General features: G+C 40.1%; 1 long non-coding RNA gene across 2 annotated transcripts in view; it reads right to left on the bottom strand.

Moving 5' to 3' along the window:
* Positions 1-24,053, bottom strand: part of LOC146432284 (uncharacterized) — a 560,777-nt gene that overhangs the window by 301,267 nt on the left and 235,457 nt on the right. For both annotated transcript variants that reach the window (XR_014854530.1, XR_014854528.1), the window contains one exon: positions 20,484-20,627. This is a non-coding gene — a long non-coding RNA (uncharacterized LOC146432284). The remainder of the gene's footprint in view (positions 1-20,483; positions 20,628-24,053) is intronic.

Raw genomic sequence — 24,053 nt, 5'->3', positions numbered from 1 at the left:
CTTCAAAACCCTGTGATAGCCAGCCAGGCCACCCCCTCTCCCCAGATTACAGCTCAGAAAAATCTGATTTTCTGATTGCTGGTTCACAACAGCCATCTCCTCAGGACTGAACAACCTGTTGCAAGTTTCAGTTTACAGTAGCTCAAGTTTTACTGAAAGTCTCAGTGCTTTTGGCAGCAGAGCTGCCATGGAATCACAGCGCTGTCCCCTTGACTCCTTTAGGTCCCTTTGAAATTCCAGGGCAGATCTGTTTTTCTTGGTCCTTAACACACTGTTACATCATACTGCTTTTGTTTTTAAAGCTCTACTACCTTGGTTGCAAAAAACCTTTCCAATTTCTTTTGGAAATGTTCACATTCCCATTAAAATTCCTTATCCCTCTGTAATAAAATTATGGGTTAGAAATATCCAATATAGTAATTTCTGGACTACTCGTGCATGGATTTGAAACATCTCTAGATAATTTGTTTTGTATTCTACTGTTCTCCAGTGTCTTTTAGAGAGAGGGGAAAAAAAAGGTTTTAGTTTCAATATAGAAAATTCTTTAAATCCTTGCGGCTTTGACTGTTGATTATTTTATAAAGCCACAGAGAACAGTTTACAAGGAGCCAAATGGGTAATCATTATTCCCTATCAGCAATGAGCTGTGACTTGTGTAAATTGCATAATAAATTAGGTATTTTGAGATAAATGAATTTACAATAAACAATCATGGACTGAAAAGCTCTACTTCTCGTCTCCAAAGGCACAAGCTCTGGTTAAAATCAGCCACAGGTAGTTAAGTGATTATAAACTGTAAAAATAAATCAACCTGATATAATTGCTCCAAGGAAAAAATTACCAACATATTTAAAATTTCAGCAGTGCACCTTTTCCCATATCCATTTGGCATTATCTAATTACCTTCACATTTCATTTCCATCAGTGATATGACCTGTATTTTCCTTTTATAACTGTCAGGGAGGGGGCTGGAGAGTGGAGTGGAGGACCACAGTGATAAATCAAGCTCACCATTAGGACCGAAATGGCTCATCGCTGCAGCTCTAAATCCAGGATTTATAAAGATGTCTAGGCCATATAGCACACTTGTGGACACCATAATAAATTCATGAGCACATTGCCAAGGCAAACCACTTCATTATGTGGCAGGCTGCTAGCCATTAATCTAGCAGAGAGAGATTCCTGGGAAACTGAGACTGCTTGGAAATTTATGCAGGCCTAAAGTTACCCATTTCATTATGGATTTAATCTGCTCTTTCTGCCAGAGTGCATGAAAGGTTTTTACAGTTTAGATCAAGTGCTTGTAACTCCCTATTTTATATTATTTCTTCAACAATAATGTCCTAATTTTCCTCTCAAAAACTATTCAAACTGAATGCCTTCACGCTTGCCTTCCTCTAATATTACACTAGATAAAATATTTATACAATCAATTGACAAAGAGCAATTTTTTTCCCTTAAATGTTCCATTAACATGTAAATTTTCATATGATCTTTATCTCATAGACAAAATGTGCTTAGCAATGCCCACCTTCTTCCAGGCAGTTAACCCTTTTGTCGACTGTAAAGAATCCAGATCAAAACAGATTCAGTGGCCTTATTTCTCAAGCCCCTAAAAAGGTCTTGTATTTAAATTATTATTCATTGAAAGGAAATGTAGCTCCTAAAGTAATTTGCATGCTTTTTTTGAGGTCTCATTCTCTTCTTCTCATATACAGCACATAGGCATGCATTTTAAGTCCAATTCCTACAAATAAGATATTTCAAATTACTATTTTCAACTTTATTAGAGAGTTTAATATAATGTCCCTAATAATGCAGAATATTCCAGGTGACACAGAGATTCTGACATATAAAATTAGATTAACAAGACAAAAAAAAATCTTATTTATTATGAACTTAATAATCACAGATTAATATCTTCTGTAAATAAAGATTTCCTCACATTCCAGGTGAGCCTGCTAATTTATGCCAACCATACTTATATTACAAAATGAGAAATTTAGGCAAAAATGCTTTCAGTGTTTTGATTCTTATAATGATGCATTATTTGGAAGACCAAAACCAGAAACTGGAATAAATAATACTTGAAAAAGAAAAAACCAACCAAAAAACCTAACTATTCAGTTTTATTTTATGTTCAATATTCTTCACTGCTGCTATCCCACTAGAACTTCCAGCCATGCATTTGTTAAAATACTCCAATGCCTGGAGATGGGTTTAAAAGGTTATGTTTCTATGTTAGGGTAGTTGTCACTAAATGGCTGCAGTTAATTTTGGTGGACAAGTACTTCATGTGTCTGCCTTCGAAAGTGTGATGGCAAACACTCTGCATCATCGTTCTCACTAGCCCTGCTAACCTCCTGTGTCAGCATGCACAGGAGGACAGACCTACAGCCATGACTTTAATAGCATAGATTTATCTTTAATATCCATCTTAAAGACTATTATGGAGCAAGAAAACACATGAGAACAAGTCATGTGTGTAACATCTTTTTTTATTATTAAAACACTTCATTTTTCCTTTGTCTTGGATGAGCAAAGTGGCAGCTTGTGTTGTCTACTTCAAACAGTTTGTCCCCTCTCAGGAGCATCTGGGTTGTAGGAAATTACATTTCCAGTACTGACCAGGTGTATTTTGGTGATAATTTGTCATCTCATCTCCTGGATAAGCAAACTTAATAATAAATCTTCTACCCAGGCTAACGTATCTCTGGGATTTTTTGGGGTAAAACTTACACACAAATACATATGAGCCACCTATCAAAAAAAAAAAAACCAAACCAGAAACCCAAAACAAAAAAAAGGCCGTCCTCCCCCTTAGCAGATGAAATCTATACTGCAGAATGCAGTCTGGGTCCCATTTTATTTTTTTCATTTCATACATAATAAAGGGAAACTACTTTTTATATAATTCATTTTTCTTCTACCAAAGAGAATACTGAACTCAAAGTGTAGAACTTCCACATCACAGTGTGAAAAAGATTCATGAAATAGAAGTTCAGGTTCAATAGCACTTTACATCTCTCTGACTTGCCAAGACATCACCTTGGCAAGTCACCACCTGAGCTTTGCCTCATGCTAATCTGCATTTTCCTTTTTCCAGCATTTCCCCCAAAATATTACCTACTTGGCTCTAACAATGGAGGACAAAACTTCAACATGAGGACCAACTCTGTTGAGCTCTGATATGAAATACTTATGTAGAATTCAACTGATTATAAAAATATTATAAATCAGCACTAGTCAATCAATTACGACACTGAGAATTGCCTAACAGACACCCTGTAGAAAGGTGATCAGAACATAAAAACAGGAGCACACAAGGGACTAAACAATTAATTTGAATAGGTTCTGCAGAATTCCAGTTTTTTTCCAGGAAAAGGGAGATTCTGCATCAACCCAGGAGTTGGGCATAAAGCTATTTTTAATAATATTTTTAGTTTGCTAAAAGTGAAGAAAGTAAAACATCTTAAATATAGTTAGCCTCAATCTAAACCAAAAATACTTTGGAACTGGCTGCACAGGCCTTAACTGTGGTCTATGACATTCATAATCTCCAAATCACCACCCTGGTGCTCTACAGTCTGTTTCAGTTTGGACACATTAGACCTCTGAGAACAGCCATGGCCATCTCCAAACATTCCTAAAGGTACCTCCAATACTGCTGACATATTTTAGGAATGAACAGTAATGACATCTTTCGAAGATAAGAAAATTACTTTTTGCTCTGCGGTCAGATCTTTCTCTGACTAATCAATCTGCCTTGTGCCTTGGGAAACAGTTCATATAAGCAACTAGGATGCATCAAATGTGAAGGAAATGACTTCTCAGAACTTCACTGCCAGTGAAAACAAAGCTACAATAAACACACATCTCAGCCACACGCAGGAGAATTCCCTCCTGGACACAACTGCTTGGAAAACAAGAAGTTTGTAAATGTTATATTTAGTTCATCTGAGTACTGCATAATTGGATGAAGTAACTCTGCACAAATAGAACATAACAGTGAAGACAAAGGTTCTTAAAGGATGAAGGAAGATGTTTTTGCTCTTCAAGAAAAGAAATTCTAAAAAATTTCCTGAAGCAAAATGATCCCAATTTGCTTAGAAGTAATTTAAGATTATTTCTGGTGTCACTAGGTATCCACAGCTTTCTCCCCTTCTTTTTTTTCTCCAAATAGCATTTCCTTTATCAAAACTGGCACTAAGATTGAGACTCCTAAACACTTTGAGGGCCTTGACCCCAAATCCAACCCAAACCCAGGAATCTCAGTCCATTTCAGTAAAGTTTGAGTGTTTCTCTGAAACACTTAGCAAGTCCATCCATGAAACACCCACAGCAGGCACCAAGTCCTCACATCTCGCTGTGTTTGTTTGCAGTCACAGATCCCAGATCACACCAGAACACACCAATGTGGTTTACAGTCACAACCCACGGAATTCCCCCTGCTTTGGGACTTGTCATGCAAGGAGCAAACATTTTGGATATTCTCAGAAACTTGAAGCCCAAGTTAAGCAGAAAATCCTCCTGGTGTACAAGTGGTGTACCACTTGTAACTCTTGCCTTCAGCACTTTTGTGGCTTTGGGACTAAGCTATTACAAAGTCCTGTAACACTGTGTTCTTCCTGGGATACGCTAAGCAAACAAGCAGCTGATTTTCCACACCCTGTTTTTCAAGACTTTTTATGTATCTGGATATACAATAAAAATAAATTTCCACCAGCAAGTTGAACAAAATCCAGGGTTTTAGCTAAATTCAATTGATTTAGGCCAATGCAAATAGAGGAAACGTAATACAGTTTAACAGTGCAAAAGCATATAAAACTTACAAAATGTTTCTGGAGGCAATGATCCACGCTGAAATGCCAGAAATAATATATCCAATAATACACACACAATTTTTAATGTAAACACAACCCACATTTATATGTCTTAACTGGTATCACCAGCACTAGCCTATCCCAGGTACAGAAGAGCTCAATAACATGCTCTAACGTAGAATACATCAACAGTAAATTCCATCTGAGTACAGTGAAGTGCTTGGCAAAAAGATTTGCTTTAACACAGCCAACTCAATAAAATTCATGGTCCCAGATAGCCAGGATCCTCAGTCTTACAACCTGAGAACAGGCATGTCACACTCAGACTGTTGCCAGTGTATGGAGACCAATGAAGCAAGGGACAGGACCTGAGCACTCTTTCAAGTCCCTGGCAACTCAGTGGGCTCAAGTGAAGGGATGGAACAATCATTTTAAGATCTTGCCTTGTGCTCACCTCACTGCTGGCTTGCCTGCTGGCTGCTGCCCTCTGCCTGGGGTGTGCTGAGCTAGAGTTGGTGCCCATGACAGTCCAGAACAAGGGTGTGTTCTCCCAACCAATGCTTTATGGAGGGAGGCTGGAAAATCTCTGACAGACTGAGGTGGCCTGAACCACAAGCCCAGCGGTGCTGAGGGTTGTGGCTTTTGGCTGAGACCTCAGCAGAGCTTTGTGCTCAAACCCATGTAGGACCTGCGTGCAAAACACGAGCTCAGCTCATACGGATTGGTACCATTAGCTCCTTTGTTAAATATTGAATTCCCATAAGAACTGTGGCCAGAAGAATTGCAAAAGACCACAGACTTTTAAAAGAAATAAGCAAAGTCAACTTAAAGTAGTTTTCTGACAGCAGCGTCTTAATTGCAGTTATCCCATCTAAACTGCTCCAGACAACCAAAAAGCTGTTTATAGAGATTTACTACACCAAAAAATACCGACTAAAAAGTGGTAACATTTCCCTTTACAGAAGCCCTATCACCTGGCAAGAAGTGACTAAGCAGCTCCACAAAGAAGGCACCTCAGGCACTGCTCATTTAGTCTGCACAAACTTTGGTGGAAAGAAAAAAAAAGGGGGGAAAAAAATAAAAAGAAAGATGATCAGAGCTCCGAGGTGAAAGCTGCCAACATTTTCTTACTAGGGGGTAGAAAACCATATGAGTTTAAATACTTCATGTTCAATGAGAGCTGAGCCTTTAAACTGTTGGCACCAGTGGTCTTCCAGGTTGCTGAAGTTAAACTACACTGGCATTGCCAGAATGCAGCAGCAGCACATGCCAACCTCTCAGTCCCTGAGAAGGCTGATGGACACCAGCAGCAGCAGGAGCCACGCTGCTCAAAGGATGCAGCACTGCAGAGAGGGGTAATAAAGCTACAGAGGATTATTTCTCCCATCATTGAAGGTAAATCCTGGAGCAGAAGAAACAACTGCATATATAAAATAGATGTATGTAATGTGAATGAATAGCATTAGTGAGTTACGAAGTTTTCATGCCAAAAGCATTTGAAATTTGCACCAGATTCTTTGCTGCTGCAAAACAGTTTGATGCCACAGCTACTACTCGTGTTGCAATAAGGGCAGAATCTTGGAGTGATCAACAGATTAACCCCAGGGCAATGCTCCATGAACTTCACAGGAGAAGGGAAGATAAAGTCATAAAATAATTACCAGGTTCATCATGCAGAAACACAGTTCTGTGAACTGAGAAACAAAGACTATTTACATTTTAATGTTTTAATAGTATAATACATATTATACAAAACATATTTCCCCTCTTTTTCTCTAACCTGAGGTTTAAGGACGACTTCTGTCCTGCCATAGTCAAAGACTTATTTTACTTCTTGTGTAGGAGGCAAGAAGGCTACCAAATGTATTCATGTACCATGTTACACCACAGACACAGCTCACAAGGTAATCCTTAAACTTACTGGAGCACCACTAGGAATCACTTATTAGCCATAGCATAAAATTATTAACTCTATCCTTGCAATATCCTGGAAAATTTGTCAAGGGAATATAGAAGTTCAAGCCTTCATCATGAACCTTTTTTGGTTCAGAAAGGGCTTTTGAATTCATCCTGGTACCGCTTTTCTAACAGAGGCCCTGAAAGAGCCTTCCCTAAATCATACAGGGAAAACTGCCAGGATTCACCAAGCCACAAACAGTCATAACTCTTTCAATCAAACAAGTCAAACCATCATTACGAGCACACTGTGTGGATTTTATCTTTTGTTACTCAATCCCACTCTCCTTGACTGGAAAGAGAATGACCCCCTTCAAAGATGTTCCTCTGCCCCCAACCCTCTCCCCTTCTCCACGGGCTTTTCCTGGGTTCCCCACTCGGTGCTTGAACTTGACAGCCAAGGATGGTGCAATGGCTGCGTTTTCTTTTCCAAGGCCGCCGTGCCAGGAACTAACGATATGTGAAATGTTCCATCCCTGCAGGTTTTCCTGCTCAAACATTTTCTAAATAAATAAATAATTAAAAACAACAGCGTGTGCCACATTCGAGCCCTGAATTCCCGGAGCAGCTCAGGTCCTTAAACTGAATAATTTGCCTCAGCTTGCGTATTGCAAAACCCATTCAGCAAAAGATTATGGGCCTTTAAGTGCCATCCAGGCCTGAAATATGACTCTAGGGCTTTAGGATGTCAGAATTGAGAATTGCTAGTGAATATTCTGTTCTGGCAATACTAAAACTACAGTTATTTAGCAATATGGGAGCAGGCAAATGGGGGCAGGGGAGAGAAGGAATCTGACAGAAAGGAAAGACTATAACTTAGCAGAAACAGAGGTGCAGTTTTCATATGTGGCCACATTAATTCTTTATGGAATAAAATGCATTTGTGAATCAAAAAGCGGATGCAGATTTATATTCCCACTTAAATCTGCCAAAAGCAAGTAAATGAATACTGAGAGCTCATTTCAGTTCAGGAAACAGTTTATGAGGACACGTAGGTGGGTGCAGGTACTCCACATGAACAGTCTCAAGGGGAATTAGCAGCTGCTTCTGCTCTTCAGAAGAAAGAATAAATAAACTAAACTGAAAATTAGCAACACCTCATTAAATGTAAAACCATTCACATATAAAGCAGCTAGGACTCAAGCCTTAAAAAATTCAAAAGGTGCAGTGTAATGTGAAAGCCAAAGGAGCTTTTGTCATCCCATCACAAATTATTTAGGCTTAGATTGTGGCATCAAGCCAAAGCTCAGAGATGGAGCAGTTGTGAGACACTTTCCCTGGCAAAAGTTGCCTTCTGACCTCAGGTTTCTTAGCCCTCTTCAGCTCTTCAGAACTGCCATCACACATCCCTAAGTCCCCACCTCCCTCCCTGGTGCAAGTTCACATCTGTACCAGAGAATCTGTCCAATGGACTGTGTCCAACAGTGCTTAGGGATTATCATTAACTCCACCTATTTCCAAGAAAGCTTCTTGGGATACTCCCAGGAAGGACTGGCAATGCCTTTGCAGCTCCTTCTGTCACTGCTCCTCATTGGAGCTCAACTTAGGCCCCATAAATGCATCTATTTCCTAGCACAAACCGATTTCCATGAGTGTTGCATGTAAAAATGAAAATTTGGTACCAAGAAGTCTGTGAGTATCTGCAGCTTCTGCACTGCTAGCTCTACCTCATCTTCTCTCCTCTTTCCTACACACTAGGATGGGCACAGTTACAGACAAGCTCTATGGATTCATGAGATTATTTCCTCAGGAGCCATGCAGCAACAGCATTAGCACATGTGCAGTGGGAATGGCATGGAGTCTGAGCTTCTCCTTGGGTTCCTTCCCCTTGCTTTTCAGATCACACAAAGTTTGGGTTGGAAGGGGTTTTTAAAAGTCAGATAGTCAAATCTCCTTGCAATGAGCAGGGACATCTTCAACTAGACCAGGTTGCTCAGGATTATGTCCAACCTGGCCTTGGATGTTTCTAGGGATGGGGAATCCACCCTATGGGCAAGCTGGCCAGTGTTTTACAGTTCTCATTGTAAAATTTTCTTCCTCATCTCTAATCTAAATAAACCATCTTTTAGTTTAAAACTTTTATCCCTTTATCTGTCTCAACCAGCCCTGCTAAAAAGTCTGTCCCCTTTTCTCTCAGAATTCTCCTTTACAAAAGTTTCCTTCTTTTCATCTTTAAACTATTATTTAAACATTATTTAGGCACCAAATGGAAGTTTCCATGGAGGAGTGAGCAGTCTTCATTATTCCCATTTTGGAGTCTCCAACCTAATGGATAATCATGTGCCTGACTTCCACTAACCTTTAACCACATATTTCTACCATCAGACCTTTCAGAGATATTTCAGTTTGGGCTTGTAAACTAGAACACTTGGATTAGTGTCAGGTTTGAAACTCCAGATCCCCTAAAGCTGTGTTGGTTGGTTTGTTTGTCTTGAAGGGTTTTTTATTCAAATCACAGTGTTTCCATCACACAGGAGATTAAGTGCTGATCACCCAGTTCAGAGTTACATATGAATACCAAGACCATATATTTATCTTACAAAACACCAACCCTTCCTATACCCTTGGCACAAGAGAGATTGCTATCTAGTCTGATAGAGCTCTGCCAGTAAATTGTTTTCTAAGGAGAAGCTCTGATCTCTGGTTAGTGCCAGAGGAAGGGTGATGCCAGGTAAATCATCTTTGGTACTGTGCCATCTCAGTTTTCCTTGGAGAACCAGTATCCAATCTCTCTGCTTATCTTTGGATTGAAATTGTAATACTAAGTGGCTCTTGATCTACTCACAATTAATGGACTTAGAAAAGACTGAAATACAACCATCAAGAAAAACTACGACAGAGAATACACTAGGGTTTACATCTGATATTAAATTAATCTTCATAAGTAAGAGAGCGAGTAACTCTTAATTTTATATGCTTATAAACAAGAAAGTCATTACATTGGCTCAGTTCTGACTGCATAGTAAACTGAATGAGTAAAGAAATATCTTTTACTCAGCTTTTCAGTTATTATGAGTTTTCTTTTAACTCCCTCCAACAGACTTTTGAGGAAGTTAATAAGCTATAAGAGGCATCAAGGACAAGGTGCATCTTAGAACCTGTGAGGCATTAGCAGCACCCTGAGCTAACAGAGAAAGCTAAAATAGTGTCAGCTCTCTTACAGAGCAGTTTCAAGACACGAGAGTGAAATGTTCTCGTGTGTGACAACATCTGCTAACAGCCCATGAAGAGAGCTGGTGACTCACATTGGGGCAGAAGGAAAGTTCCTCTCTAGCCCAAATACATCTCCACTACATAAGTTCATGCTGTGTTGACAGCAGGCATCCAAACAGACATGACAAGAAGTAACATAAAACCATCCCTTATACAAAATGTGTAAAAAAAATCTGTACCTTTGTATTTTAGCAGCAACTATTTCAGTTTAAGGAAATAGATATTCCGGGTTTGAGTTTCCAAATATTTGGAGCTATAACTTTCCTGAGCCCTGTGGTTAATGCTCCTGAAGTCATCCATTGTATGCTAACACCCCCAGCTGCCTGAGTGTTTGCAGGATGAGATGCTTTACTCATTACATGCATAAATACGAGGGCCAGCAGGGACCATTACAGTCTGGGCTGACCTCCTGCATAAAACAGACCATCAAATTCCAAATGTAATATAATTAGGGTTCTCAAGTCTAACTGATAACAGCAGCAAATGCCCCACGGAGACTTTAAAAATGTGTCAGGCAAATTTACACATTGAAGGTATGCTTTGATGTATGTCACTGAAACATCACCAGAGCTAAGCTCATTCATGCCCAGAAGATCCTGGATTTTTTATTATTATTTTTAAAAAGCTATTCCTGACAGCGTTCCTGCTTCAGGGAAAGCTACAAGGACTGTTTATTGCTCTTGTCTTTTCTTAATATTTTTTAAGCCCCTCTCCAGGCAATGGCCTAAGATATTTTTCTGGTTTTGTTATTTACTTGCTTGAAATGACTGTGAATATGGTGCCTGAGGGTTCCTCAGGCTCTCCAAGGACAGAAACTGACACAGCAGTTTTTTATTTTTTAACCCTCACAATATCAATAGCCTCAATTATGTTGGTTTTTCTCTCCTTTTTAGTTACTTTTAGCTAAGTGGGCTCAGAAAAAGGCTCTTCAATTAACCCTTCCTTACTAAGATATTTCAGTTTTTATTGGTATTTAAACCATTGAATCATTTATGTCATCACCCAAATTGGCTGGGCTGCATTTTTCTCCCCAGTGGAAAAATTATTCCTGGATAATCATTAGTGTCATCAAATTACAATTCCATGGAGAGTCAGATCATGTGAATATGCCAATTAAGATACAACAGTAAAAGAGTTGCCCTGGACTTCCTGGGGTTTGAGTTTCTTATGTATTTTAGCGTATTTGCCTGTTTTGAGGCTTTTTGGTAATATTGTGTGGTTATTTACAGGAAGGTTGAACCTTCTTTCAGGAATTAACAAGGAAAAAAGGTCCAACTCTTTTGATCCCAGCTCATTCCTCCACAGTGACACTCTTGAGATGCAACTGTGAGTAACACTAATCTTTAGCCGTTTTCTAGCAGGGACCAAACCACAGCGTGAGCTCAGCCTAAACCCATATCCTGCTTTCAGTGAACAAGTACAGTTTTTAGGGTAATCCTAAATTTGTGTAATACTGAGTGGTAAGTGTGATATTTAAGTAAGTAATGCATGCAATAGCCTCATGAGACACAACACACATGATATTTCCCTTGTGGAGGCACTGATGCTTTGGGCAAGAATGTGGAAACTGGGCTTGAGAGTTGAAAGCAGCAAAGCCATGTGAATTATATTAGTTCCCATCCATTAAATATTCATGAACATGGGCTGATATTCATTAATTTGGCACAGATCAAGCTACCCTGAATGACGAGCTCTGGACTTCTAGCCAAACAATTCCTACAGTTAAGTATTTTCCTAAATGTGATGTGATTTATTTAAAGAGATGTTTTTAAAATGATCAAGTTACTGTGACTTTATGTATCACATTTCAGCTTTAAAAACTTGGTGCTCTCCCTTCCCCCCTCCAAATCTGCCCTGGTTATGAACTCTCAGTGCTGTGGTTTATAGTGGCACTGCTGGGACACAGCTTCAATCAGGCTACAGTGGTGCTGTCAGGTGCTGCAGCCAATTACCTAAAATGTAAATGTTTTAAGAAAGGCAGCACCTTTTGTCAGGACCAAAATGATTTCCAGCCTCTGGTTCATTGTTTCAGTACCAGAAGTGCATAACTCAAAAACATTAAACATACAGTAAAAACATCACATGTTGATTTACACAGAGATATTGACTAATGCTATCACTGGAGTATTTACCTTAATCAATATTAAAAGATGCTACCAGTGATTTAAGTGTTGAGTTGGCTCAAAGTAGTCAATAAATGTTTGCATTCATAAGCATAAGCTTATATATTCACTGTTCACTTTCCCCACCCCAATAAACAAATCTGGTAGGAACATTTTGCTACCAAACATCATCTCATCTCCATTTTTATTTGAGAGCCCATTTCTCAAACTAATGTGAGAAACATTTTATAATCCACATGTACAGTCACATGCACAAGTTCCACATAAAAAAACCTTTTTTGGGAATTATCACTAAGGGATAGAACTAGGTGCTGTGTGCTAATGAAGAAACACAGAAGTTGCAACAAGTTGTATCTAAGCAAAATTCCTTTCCTGACAGTGAGAAGGGATTTCTCCATTACACACTAACTCATGCCATCTCCAAAGCCACTGCAATAAGCTACAGGCTCCAAAGTCGCGGTAATTAATTTCAAGCCCACCTTTTCCTTACCTTCATGGCAAACTCCTTGTAATTAATTTCTTCATTCTATTCAACTTCAATTCCCTCCAATTACACTACATTCCCATTTCTGTAATGCTGTTTTCCCCTTCCTATTTGTTATCTGAGCCACCAGCCACGATATTATTTGATACACTTTGCAAGAGGAGGAACAGATTTATTTTTATGTGGGCTGTACCATCCAGTCATCAAAAGTAACTTTTGATTCTAAATCTGAACATCACTTGCATTTTGTCATGTAGCACCAAAATACTCCCAAATACTCTGCAGCCCATATGCTTCACAGAATCTCCCAGGCTCCCACCAGACAACAGCCAGGAACTCCAGCCTCTCTTTACAGGCAAACTCTGATCCTTGACCTTGTGCTATGAGGGCTCCCTGTGCCTTGAGGCTGAGGCTTCTCACTGGAGCTCCATGGCCTTGGCAAGTGCCCTATATTAGAAGGGCTGTGAAAAATAAAGTCTCTTCTGTCTTTTCTCACCCACTCAGCCATGTTGGTGATAGTTCTCGATGCCTTGTTCTTCTCAGGTTGAGAGCCTGAAAGAACATCTTCCCAGGTGCTACCAGTGAAATTGCTCTATTGGTATTCAAGGAAAACCTCTAGGAACACTTAATGTTCCAATGTTATGCCCAGGGTGCTATCTTAAAATTATGGTCCCTCCTGGAGCTTTAACCAGACAACAAGGCACTGCCTGTGAAAGCATTCACTCCATGGAAATGACCTGGGAGTTTTGTGACAAAACTCAGCCAGGAAACTGAAGCTTAAACAAAACTAACTGGGATCATAAAGCTTTTTTTTTTTTTTTTAAGGCTTAGACATTGTGTGCATCAAAGTGACAAGATAGCACATTTCTTATAATGCGTGCCACACCATGATCCTTGTGGGAGCTCACCTTGAAGCCATGGGAACCACATGATTTGAATGCACAGTTTGTTTGTGGGGTTTTTTGCTTTGGTTTTTGTTGCTGTCATTTCTTATGGGCCAGACACAGTTTTCACTCTATCAGTCTTAAACTGCAGAGGAGTCTTCCTCCTCAAACTTTTTCTCCTGGCCCTAATTTTTCATCCAAAAGATGCATTTTTTTTCTCACCTCAAAACTGTTTCCTTCCCTCAGCCTCGTGCCCCTGCTCTGGATCATGGAACAGCAAGTGCACAAAGCTCTTCTATACTGGAGCTCTTGGAAGCAGCAAGGACACAGACAGGAGCAGTGGTTTGGGGAATTGCCCCCTTCAACAACTTCTTAATCTACTTTAACAATCCTCCTTATAGCCCCTTGATTTAAGGGACTGTTACACACTGTAGCACTCAGATACATTAGCCTGCAAGCAAGGGTAGAGAGGATTGATAAATCACAAAAAATGGATTTCACAAGGGGAAGCATGTCCCTTGCGTGTCCTGAGGAGAACACAAAGGGAACGCTTTATAAACCTTCAGAACATTTATGAATTAGGTTCTAACTTCAACTGATTTTACAACTGTAAAATGAAAAATAGTTCTACGTAATAGAATTAACTCTTGTAAAAGCAAGATTTACCTATTTATAAATTAGAGCATCCTTTCACTTCACATCACATTACTTGCAAATAAAAGCAATTTCCTGCTCAACTACTGTGCAGCAGCAGTTCCTGAAATTGCTGTTCCTGAATTTTTTTACACACAGAAGTTGTGTATATCATGTACCATAGGCAGCAACACAAATATTCTAGCTCAAACCTTGGCAAGACCCTCAAATTAGCTTTGGTGGAAAAAATTGTATTTTTGCAGTCTGTACTATCTAAACTTCAATCAGATCTCATTGCCAGAGACTTGTCACTTGAATGTCTTTGGATCTTTGCTCACTTTAGAGCTAAAAGCAGGAAAATCATCCAGATCTAGGAAAGCAAAACTCATGAAAAACTACATTGCAGTTTAATTGGATGCCTATGGTAGATATTTGGCAACACATTGACAAATCTGAGGTCTGCATCTTCAACATCTATACACATCATGAAATCATTCTGCCATCAGTACAGAGTGAAAAGTGACTATAAAATGCTCCCATATCACAAAGGTAATAGCTCACAGCACAGCAGGTACTAAATCCACTATTAACTACTTACTGCACAGAGGGGAATGGGCTAAAAATACTTTTTAAAGAGGAACAGCAAGTTCCAATCCCCTTATTGGGGCTTGCCTAGAATTAAGATTGGAAAGACAACCAGGAAGGAATGGGCCAAAGAACTGAGCTTACTCTGATCAAGCTCAGCCACATGCTTGTGATTAGACATTGGAAATAATCCTTTTTGACCCCAGTGAAGCTACACCATGTGTGATGCTCTGGGTCTGGGCTGTAATCTGCTCGCTGGCTTGCTTATAGTCATTCCTGGAGACGTGGGAGTGGGAACTGGAAGACTTGGAAAGGACAGTTACAATTCTCAATAGCCAAGAGGTCCGCTCTGTTGTTTTCAGTTGCCATAATTACTGCGGAAACATCTTGGGTAAATAAGAGTCAGATCCCCAGCTTTCTCATGCAAGGAGGTTGTGAAGCCCATGGCACGTTCTGGAGCACCAAGCACAGCTTCAGTGGAGCCTGCTGAGCCAGGGGATGTGGCTGCAGTTGCACATACTCTCTTTTGTTTCTGCCTGAAGGCAAATTAAGGCAACATTTGGCCCAGATATCAGGTAGGGTGTCAAATTAGGGGAGATGGATTTGTTCTCTAGACAGAAGACTCCTTAATACAAAATAATATATGTGCACCCATTTATAACAGGTGTTTAATCTGTGACAGCTTTTCTGGCCCATGGAAATTCTATAGCATTCTTTCTTCCTTGTCACCGTTATAATATTTTTAAATGCTGTTTTTCTTTCCCTCACTAAAAGGAAAACATTTCTCAAAAGCAGTAGTGGGCTGTTAGGGCTATAAAACAAGTTTGCACAGCCCTGTAACACGTTGAGCCACAAGACATGACACAGAGTGTTTTATGGGGCAATTAATACTTGCCTTGGGAGCACTGTGAGGTATGAAGGCCTGTCAAACACACCCTGGTATATCCGAATGCAAGTTGTAAAGCTGCATTTTGCTCCTTGAAAAATAAATATGGAATGAACTCGCTGATTTTTAACTTGCCCCAGCTAAAGAATGGAACCTTTCCTCCAGGAGCCAAGCTCAGAGCAGAAGAACATCAGGAAAGAACACTAAAAGCAGAAGATACCAATTTCTAACCACCATTTACATTCTGTCTTGATTTCTAGGTTAACATTGTCACACACCCTCACTTCACTAATACCCTCTGTTATGGATCCCATTCCACAGTTTTTTCTGGACTCTTGTAGAGCTTTCTCAGAGCATTTCCTATGTGCATCGCAGTGCCTGCATTTCTCCAAGTGCAGGGCACAGGGTTGTCACATTACCTGCAGCAGTTACAGCCCTGTTAAAACAGCTGGCCATGGTGCACATTCATATTTAATAGTCCTTATTTGAACATTGGCTCGAGCTGTTCCAAGGTTTGGAGGAGGCAGTTGCAGTTTGGCAGGGGGCAACCCTGGAAAGCCTCCCCTCTCCCTGTGAAAGGGAGCCAGGCTGTCAGATTTATAAAGCACTTCAAGTCACAGTGTGCACAGGCACAGCAGACTTTTCACAACTGCTTTGAGTTTCCAGCAACAGCCTGACTCCTGCTGTGCTGCACAGCACAGCCCTTACCCCTCCTGTGGTATTTTGGGACAGCCCAGCAGGACTAAAGAGACCTGAACAACTGCAGCCAGCATCACCCCCCACTCCTCTGCTGAAATTCATGAAACACAAGGGCATGTAAGAAGTGTTGCTATACATAAATGCGCTCTGAAAGCACTTCAATGCAGGGCAATATTCGTATGTTTAAAGCTCTGACACTTAAACAAAAAGTAAATACTGCAAATGCAAAACTCCCTCAATTTGTAGCAGAGTGCTCCGAGGCAAAGAACAAGTAATTTATTCCTCAGAGGATGCATCATACTGGGAGTGAGAAGGAAGAACAAAGTTCTAAAACTCCCAAGACTCACAAGGGATATCAGGTCTCTTCAGGGGCAGATCCTCAACTGCTGTAAATCAGCACTGCTCTATAAAGTCCATTATTGTATCAAAACCAAGACCCTGGACTTTTATATCTCCAGGCAGGATCCTCACATGCCTCTGTTTTGCTAACTGAACCTCTAAAGTTGTGAAAACACACAATTTACTCTGGAATGTCATGCTGAGTTATTTGCTAGTCTTGTTGTCTGAGATGTAAAATGGCTTTTTGGTGGGGGGTTGTTTTGGTGATTTGTTGTTTTGTGGGTTTTTTTTAAAATAAGAACTCTTTAAATACAAGCTTCTTTTAAAAGCATTAGAAATAAATGTTAGAAGAAATATCCTTAATAGGAGGAAACAAGCAACACTCTGTTGCCAACTTTTTAGTAACCACAAATATTTTTGCATCTGAGGATTATTTGATGGGTTATGGGGAGAATGCAAAAAATTTTAGAGTACCAATTGTAGCCATGTCTCCTGAATTTTAAATTTAGCAAGTAAAGAATTAGGAATTATCTCCACGATTCACTAGTGCATTTAAGTAATGTCCATACAAAGAACCTCCACCCAGCTGCAAAGGAAATTTGTTTAAGAAATTTTGAAAAAGGAACTCCTTCTAAACTTGTGTACAACTTAAAAGGAGAATATGTTGACTTTTTAATTTTTAACTATTATTATCCAGAAAAAGGGAGGACTATGTAGTAGTACTGGCCAGCTCTTGAGCATTTCTACTGAACTGTCATTGATGTCCAAGACCTTTTCTTTAGGTCTTGGAAACACATTTCTTTATAAAACACATTAAGGAGACAAATTACAGTAGCACAGGCAGTACCTCAGCTGAAGCAGGACTTTGTGCTATACCCTAGCTATGTTCATTTTGTAATGGAATGCAGAAAATTATATCATTCATCCACACTAATGGGACTTACTGTGGCAGACTGGGGACCTAACAAAACCAGGTGTCAAACACCAGCTTCCCTGCTTGAGCCTCAAGCCTCTGTGTCTTGAGATTTAGAGCAGCCCTTCTCACCCAAGAGGTCCCAGATCTGCTCCAGTAAAGGCACAGGACCACTGCTCTGGGCTTTAACAAGGGAGATACTACTGGTAGTAGCAAGGTTACAAAGCCAATGCAAGTTTCCAGATAGAGATATTTGTCTCCATTAACCTGCCACCACCGCTCACTAATCACAGTCACATTAAACAGTGTCAACGAATATCAATTTCTTTGATTTCTGAGGGCCAATTAAAACAAAACAAAGGCATAATAATTCCAGTGCTTTTCCATAACATGTTAGCATCTACATTCCTCCTGCATTGAATTAGACATTTTCACACATACTGGAGATGACACACTGTGCAATGAGGAGGTCAAAAACCTAAAAAAACCCTGTCCAAGAATATTGAAAACGCTAGAGGCATTTGACATAATTTATTGCACTAAAGAACTGGGGAACAGGAAAAGGTTGATGTAATAATAACATTAGCAGGAACTATAGTCCATGCAAGCCAGTGCTAAATAAAGTGCCAATCAATAGCTCTTTTATTAGTAGGTACAATCAATGTACAGCAGGCAAGCCTGGCCAATTAAGCTTATCGACTGACCAAAGAGTAGCAGGAAGCATTCTTTCCTCAGTTTTGTTTTCCTTTCTGTAAGTGAGAAATGAGCTCCAGTTTTATCACTGGATTCCCACCAAGGCATCTCCAGGAGTTCCTGTAGAGTGGAAACACTGACAAAAAGCAGGCTTGAGCTATCTTGGTATCCTTTAACCCAGGGTCAGCCACAAGAACCAAAATATTCAAGGGTCACTTACAAAGTAACTTTTTTTCCTAGCGACTGTATGAAGTTAAAATGTTGTTCTTCTAGATGAAGGGGAGAGAACTGGTAAAGGAAGAAAGCACAGTCCCTTAGCAATGCTTAACCATTAACAGTCCTGTAAGACCTTAGGAAATTAAGCCTATTTGTTTCTAATACCCACATGCACTGCCTGAACTTCATAAACCTCCCAGTGTGAAGCAATGCCTGTATCTTTCTTGGAAGGAAAAAAAAAAAAAACAACAAAACTATAGCTCCAGTAAAATTCATACAGAATTTAAAGTCTTACATTGTTATGGCTGCTGAAAATAACAGGAGCTTTAACATTCAACTGTGACTAACTGTGCAGATGCAAATAGGATATTTATTCACAATACCCCACTCTCCCTTGCTGCTCTGATCCCCCTTCCTTCGTTATCTCTTTCAAAAGGAAAAAGTTAGAAGACCAGATAAGATGTGGGTTCTCAGCATGATCAAATAAACACTGTGTGGTGGTCACAGGCAAAGAAAACACATTGTAGGAATGAATGGTAAAGATTACATTTTACAAAGAATCACACACAAAATTAGCAGCCCAGATGCTGATTTCCCATTGATGTCAGTTAGATGGGATTTCTGCAGCCTGGCTTCTCAGCAGGAGGAGTGCTGCATCCATCCCTGCAGTCAATCAGCCACATCTATCTGCTCCTTTAACTTACTATTGGAATTCAGTGAATACAGCAGAGTTCACCAGGTTTATATCCCTTCAGGTCTGCTGCTCTTAGCGCTTTACAGGTATTTGACACCTCAGAAAAGTCAGGGGAAAAGGGGAGAGATTCTCAGCATGTTTGACTACAGGCACTAAAGGACAGACCAGTTTTCAGCTTCCTATCAGACAGTTCCCCAGCTGTATCTAATTCAGAAAAATATTTTGGTAATCAGCAATGGACACCTTTAGCATCAGTCAGACAATACATTGCTAAAGCTACAGGCAAGCACCTCACTACTTATATTTGTTTGCCATTTTATTCTACTTGCATATGAAAACTTAACCTGGAGGATTAAAAAGAGCAAATCAAATAACTTTGCATCATATCTAAATGTCACAAGGTTCAGTCTTTCCTGCTGCAACTCAAAACCAGGTCTGACTGCATGGACTCCAACTCCACTGAGTCTTGCCTGACCCTACTTTTAGCACCATGGCCTCAGCTGAATTTTACCATCAGTCACACGTGTACAAGTTGCTTTTATTCACTTGTCAAAAATCAACTTAACACAGTAACTCATTTACTTGCAGTTTTCCTTGCCTACATTTGAGAGACATTAAATACTGTAACTCCTGGCCCACTATATTATGCCACTATATTAGGCCGAAAAACAAGGCAATGAGCAAAGGGGAAGATAAAAACGCAAAGCAGACATTTCCATTTGGCTTTTTATATGACAGTTCATGAGATTTTACAGAAGACAAGAAGCAAGACAAGGAGAAGGACAACACTAACAACCTTGAGGAATAGGATAAAGCAACCCAATTTTTAAAAAGTGTTTCAGTCAATCCCTCTGTTATAGCTTTACAGCGGCTCAAGAGGTTGCAGAGCTTCTAAAGAAGTCAGTCCTTCAACTAGCTGCAAGAGGAAGCTTCTCAATCTGGTTTATTCACCTCCTGGCTTCTCAGTCTTGGCTGTTTTGCCCAAAAGAAATTTTTGCCCAGGTTTTCCCAATTTTGTCCAGATTCCCTTTCTTGAATCAGATCTGGCTACCAGTCTCAGAGAAAGTGCCTTTCTGGTAAAGGTCCTTTGCTCTCTGCTGTCCTTAAGCAGTTTGCACATCAGACATGTACATTCCATCCCAAAATATAAAGAGAATTAATGACCTGGGCCCACTGCTTTACATTAAGCACAGGGCACTTCATTGTATGCAATCCCTAGCCATTAAATTTCTCCAGCAGAACTTACTTCAACATTATGCTGTGCATAACTGTCACGGTAAGAAACTACTCCAGGGTGTAACCAGACATCTCTGGAAAGTCCAGAGTGCCAAGCTTTACCCACCTTTCAGAGTTGCTCAGTACCCTCTCCCTGCACACTCATCACCTCTCCCATGGGAGACATGCAGCAAGGTCAGTTCATGGCTTGGTTTGTCACTGTTGGTCACTCCTGTCCCCTGGGGACAGGCTCATTCCTCCACATGTGGCTCTGTAATACAAAAGAGGACATTCTTAGCTTGGGTTGACTGGATAAACTGGGCTAAATATCAGGCAAAAGTATTTATCAAAGTAAAGCTTCCCATGAGCTGCATGGGGGATTCCTGTCTTCAAGTTTTTTAAAGCCAAACCCTGATCCTGGAGTACTGCTATTCTTTTGAGACTTAGAAGCCAAGAGATCTCAACACAAAGCACCACAACATTCACCACAATGCTCCCTTGTAATTCCTAGGTCAGCTAGTGCTCTCACACATTTGCATCGTCAATTTTTTTAGTTTAAATACTTCAGCCTAAACCTTGTGCCTGAATAAAGGAGCTAACCTTGCAACAGGTCAGGTAAAATCAGATTTGCTAACAAACACAAGGGTTGTTAATATTGCTGAGCAAACTCAGTATGAAAGAGCACTTCAGGATCTGGGCTGGATTTTTTTATGAATTGGTGAGAGGGCCCTCAAATATAGCCCACATCATGGTCAGAAATGCCTTCTGGACTTCCATTCACAAATCTGCCCTTTTGTCAGAAACAACTCATCCCAAGTAAGATGCAGGACTACACAGTCAACGCACTGCCAATGAGACTCTGTAAAGCTACAGCTGGACATGTGCTACAAAACCCCACTCAGTCGTCCAGCAAAATCCTTGTTGAAATTCCCTTTCTGAACCCATTTTAGCGTATTAAAACACAAACAACAACCAGAGATCTTCAAGAAACCAGATCTACACACGAAGGCACTTCTGTAAGCATGGAAGGTGGAGCCTCAAAGAAGCTCACCATTCTTCCTCCTACTGTTTTACGTGCTCTGTGTCTCTTCCACTGTTATGTTCCCTTCTGAACTGCACAACAGATGGGAGCAGTTGGTTTTTAAAAGGTTTTTATTTTCTGATTTCAATTTTTCATGTGTCTTTTGAATTTGGCACAATACCATTCTCTAGTGAAGAGGAGACATTGTGTTAAGCTTAATTATCAAAGGCTGAAACCCAGCAAGCAATCAATCATTTAGTGACATGCTCATGCTTTCACTGATTTGAAAAAATATTTTTTGTAGCTATTGAGAAAAGAAAAACTGTCAGAGACAAAAACAGAACCACTCACTTTGCAGCATATCAAAATATCAAAACTGTAGGGAGATGAGTGAAGAATGTTCATTTGTTTTTTCTGAAACTAAATCCAACTCTTTTTGGCACGTGAGCCCGGAAGTTGTGTAAGATGTGTTTTAGTGTAAACATGATCCTTCTGTCAAGGTTTGCCTTATAATTGAGGCTGAACAGTCACAAAATTTGTTTCTAAATGACTTTTCTAAAGAGTCAAGGTTGCTTTGTTCTTTAATTTTCTTTAGTCTTTCTACACCCCCCCCTTTTTTTTTTTACTGCCAGATAAGTGCTCTGGCAGCTGCATTCCTGGGGAACACTGACATCCAGTGGAGAGCTGGGGTCATCCCCAGAGCCCAGCAATGGCCCCCAAGTCAGCATCTCCCCCCAGAACTCCAAACAGCTGCAGGAGATGCCTTGAATTACAAACTCTGAGCCACAGCCACAGGCAGAGGCACAGACCAGCAACAGCCTGAGCCACCTTCAGCTGGAATGGTTATTTTGTCTCCTAAATTCTCATAAAGGTGATCACATTCCTGGCCCTATTATTTCTAGTGGTTTACACATAAAGCTTAAATGTGGTGTTTGGGGTGGGGGTTTTTTTCAGTTGAGGAAATGCTGAAAGAAAAACTGCTTTTATCCACTGACCAGCAACTCCACCATGCTTGCTTCTGTTTTTTCAGTGATATAGGATGACAAGTCCCATGTGTTTAAACAGCACTGTATTTCAAATGATAGTGCGTAGTCAACAGTTAACATTGTTTTTCTTTGGAGAAACAGAGTCTCTATAAGGTCACTCTGGTGTTATCACCTAGAATAAAGGCATCTGATACCATTAGCCTGGCCCCAACCACCACATAGATGCATTTGCAAGTTTAGTTGATAAAAACCTAACCAAATAAAAACATCAGACCAAAATCAGTCCGCAAAACAAGCCCATGAAACCTATACAACAGTGCAATTGCCTTGTTGTTCCTTTGCAATAGCACCCTAGATCCCTCCATTGGCATTCTCCCTTTGAAACCCTGCATTGGTGAGGAACATGTTCTCTGCTGTTGCAGTATTGATCAACAAAAATTTTGCTGCTGTTACCATTGCCTCCAAACCAGAGAAAATTCAAGAAGAGTGGCACTGCAAGCTACAACCAAGAATCCTGTTTCACGGGGAAATGGTTGATGTTTCTAAGCTTTCTTTCTGCACTGCATTCCAGCACAAAGCTTCAATGCATCACATCCTTCCACCCCAAAACGGGACACACTCACCCCATTATAATAGCAAGGCTAACCACAAGCTTGAGCTGCGAGGGAACTTGAACCTGGGATTCCCATATCCCAGGGACATCCTTGCAGCTATTTTGGGTGAACAGCCCCATATTGCTCCCTCAGTTATTTCAGACCCAAGACACTGTCAGAGAGGTCCGTTGTCACAACAGCTTTGTTTCATTGCATCAACATTTCCAAAGAAATCTTTTACCAGGAGCTCCCAACCAGCTCCAATTGACTGTATTTATCTTCTGACCAAGAAACAAGCCACACTGTGCTCTGCTTCGCAATATGTAACTTTAAACCAATTCCAAAAGGCTTTTTTAAAAAAAATCCTCCAGATTTACATGGGTAAAAATGAGATCAAGTTGTGTCACATGTTTCTTGGCTTGCTGTGGTACAAATAACAGTTCAGTTATATCCCCTGCAACCCACACTGAGAGAGCATATGCTCCAAATGGTATCCTTCAGTGCTTTCCTATCAAGAACAATACTTCAGGACAGCCTAACCACTATCAGATTTGCTTCAGAAGGATTTGTGTGTGTACTTAAAAATAGCAGCAGGGAGTGGAGACACTTTGGAAGGATGTACCAAAACCCATGTTAAGCCAAGCCTCTGCTCCAGCACTTTCCACAGCTGGGAAAATGCCAAACAATCAACCTTTGTCTTCCACAAGGAAGAGTCCCTGTTCCAAAGGTGAATAGGAGACACCTGTTTGCTCAGGAAGGTGTCACAATAAAATCATAAGTCTCCGCCAAAGTTTATACTATTTTAACCTGTTTTTTGAAAGAATATATAAAGATATGAGTACTGTGACATGTTGTTTTTCTCCCTGTAGAAAGCCTGGCCATTTCTGTCTTATTAAGGCAGAATACCTCTTTACTGTGTGATTTTTGATACTCAGGTTGAGTAGTAAAAAATTACCTTTTTATTAAAAATCAGTTTCTTAGTGCATCCAAAGGAAATAATAGTGGATGGCTCTCATTTCTACAGCTAGCAAACTATGTGGTTTCTTTTATGAGCTAAATGAAAGGAACATACAAAATAATCATTATGGATTTGTATG

Source organism: Lichenostomus cassidix, chromosome 11, assembly GCF_008360975.1.
Source record: "Lichenostomus cassidix isolate B80296 chromosome 11, HeHo_3.0, whole genome shotgun sequence".
NCBI classification, from domain to species: domain Eukaryota; kingdom Metazoa; phylum Chordata; class Aves; order Passeriformes; family Meliphagidae; genus Lichenostomus; species Lichenostomus cassidix.
The sequence above is the reverse complement of the archived record's forward strand: the minus strand, read 5'-3'. Positions and strand labels throughout refer to the sequence as shown.